The following is a 2,569-nucleotide window of genomic DNA, read 5'->3' as shown; positions in this document are numbered from 1 at the left end:
AGAGTACTGAAAATTTACTCCAAGTCTCCAGATAAATGTTTATGGATGGTATTTGAAAAAGCATTCATGTAGTTGGCTTAAATATTTCTAATTTTTTCCCCACACTCCACAGGTAGAATCAGTCCTTCTGCTCTCTGGTCTCAAACAAGACACAGATACTTTGTACCACTTGCTGCTTTGTTTTCAATTTATCTTCTGGGCAAGTGATTTCATGACTCTGAGCCTCTTCTATGAAAATAGGACAGAAAAACTGCTGAAACTTGTTCAGGACTTATAAGGGTCCAGATACTAAGCCAAGCAGTCTGTAAACACAATCATCTCTTTTAATATTCAAGTGACCTCATGAGACAGGTATTATTTTCTTTCATTCATTCATTCATTTCATTTTATTATTATTTTTTTAAGCGAGGCAACTCTCGGTTGACCTCACAGATTGCAAGAACCCTGTCAGTTTACAATCCCTTATTTTTTATTCTTTACACCTACAGCACCTGGTCTTCCTAGGTGGTCTCCCATCCAAGTACTAACCAGGCCCGACCCTGCTTAGCTTCCGAGATCAAACGGGATCGGGCTTGTGCAGGGTGGCATGGCTGTAGACTACAGGTATTATTTTCAATCTCAGTTTGCAGCTGAGGAAACTCAGAAAGATCAAGTCACTTGCCCAAGGTCACACACCTAGTTTGGACTCTTAACCACTGATCTACATGAATACCAAAACTGAGCTCCATTATTTTTCCACATGTCAGTCTCCTTTTCTTGACTTATTTTTCTGACACTGAGTCTGACACACACTTATCAGTATATAACTGATAAGTGTTTATTAAGTGAATGAAAGAATTGCTGATTGTATTAATTATAGGTGGGTATTTTTCTCTTAGAATTAATCTACTTATGGATGTTGGTACCTCACATATTTGTCAGCAGCCAAATCAAGCACACAATACACATCAGTACCCTAAAAAAGACTGTATAGACCTAAAATATACTGATATTTGTTCCATCGTATTTATTTTATTTTATTTTTTTTAGAAATCTATTTTTTACAGATCCTAGTACTGCTAAAGAATATCTGGCCATTAATAGAACTTTAATTCTATGTTAATATTTAATAGACTTAATTGTCTTCATGATATTCTAAGCACATTAGACCTTAAGTCCTCTAAAGGCAGGGACTGTATCTTATTCCTAGCTGCATCTCTAATTCCAGGACCAATACCTGGCATATGCTAGGTGCTTTGTGACCGGGTAATCCTTAATCAAATTCTGCAATATGGAATAGTCAGTATGAATTGACTTTTAAATTACCCCTTTATCTATATAGCCTCATCCTCAGACATATGAGGAGATTTCTAATATTTAATTCTATACTTGTTGGGAGAGGTCATTGAGAGGACGTGACTGCCAGTTGACCCGCAAGCTGGACCTGGGCAATTGGAGGCTGTCTACCCTCTCCTCTGTCCGTGGACTGTGCTTTCCACCTACCTTCTTTATTGCCAGAAGCTGCCCCAAGGTTATAGCCTTGAGTTAGAAATGTGGTGTTGAGACCATCTCAATGGCATATGTGACTGAACCCCAGTGATGGCCTCCTGTGTACATGATCAAACCCCATTAGGCCCACTATATAAACTTGTAAGCTTTCATGGACTGTGCAGAGATCTACTTATCATGTGCCACCTAAGACAAGCTTCAGAAACTAAGTCTCCTTGCTTACAAATCTTCCACTTACCAATCTGGAGAGGTTTGCCTTTTTTCCATCTTTCCCTGCCCTCCTCATATAGGAGTTCGGTTTTGGATTAGACCCAAGAGGTTCCTGGCCAGATTGCAAAACAACGGTACTTCTGAGACCAAACATGAAATGTGACAAATTCTATACAGTCATGCACTACATGATGACTTTTGAACAATGACAAAACTGCCTAATGTCACATTTCTCAGGATGTATCCTGGTGGATAAGAGGCACACGACCATATTATCAATGGTCTTGGTGGAGCTATGAGGCTGAATAGTCAATAACATTGAAATCTGACCTTTATTTACTATTGATTATAGAAGCTGATTCACTAACTCTGAAAACAATAAGTTTACAGACATCGAATTCATAATTAAGAATTTTTTGTTCTATGTTTTAACAGATAATATCTGAAAGTTTTGTGATAATGAAAAGAAGAATAAATAGATTCAGTTTTGTTGTGTTTAAGAAATATATGTCCAACTTGTCATGATGCTTCATAGATAATGAATCTTCCAAGGAAAGGGTCTTATCTTCCAAAATCTCATAACAGCTTTGAGAATGATTGTATCAGCCATGAAAATAAGCATTGGCCTATGTGCTCCCAGGTTGTCAAAAATAAATCAGGGCAGGCTTAATCAGATTCAGTCAGCACGACTGATGAGAAGAAGGCATTAGGCCAACTTAGATCTAGGCAGTGAGCCTAAAAGAAATGTCATCTACGCTATTTCTTCTCTGTCCTCTCTGTTTCAGCTTTCCTTAGAATTTATATTCAAGAAAACATTCTGGGTGTGTGCTGCAGACATATAATCCCTGCTGAGAAGTAGAGCAAGAAGGAA

The 2,569-nt window shown here is 38.0% G+C and overlaps 1 non-coding gene across 1 annotated transcript; it reads right to left on the bottom strand.

The window, feature by feature from the left end:
* Nucleotides 1-479: 479 nt before the first annotated feature.
* LOC120613768 (5S ribosomal RNA) lies at nucleotides 480-598 on the bottom strand. Its single transcript, XR_005655764.1, has one exon. It is a non-coding gene; the product is annotated as a 5S ribosomal RNA (ribosomal RNA).
* Nucleotides 599-2,569: the final 1,971 nt, after the last annotated feature.

Source organism: Pteropus medius, unplaced genomic scaffold (genome assembly GCF_902729225.1).
Source record: "Pteropus medius unplaced genomic scaffold, Ma_sr-lr_union100, whole genome shotgun sequence".
NCBI lineage: Eukaryota > Metazoa > Chordata > Mammalia > Chiroptera > Pteropodidae > Pteropus > Pteropus medius.
Note: the sequence above shows the minus strand (reverse complement) of the source record. Positions and strands in the feature narration are given on the sequence as shown.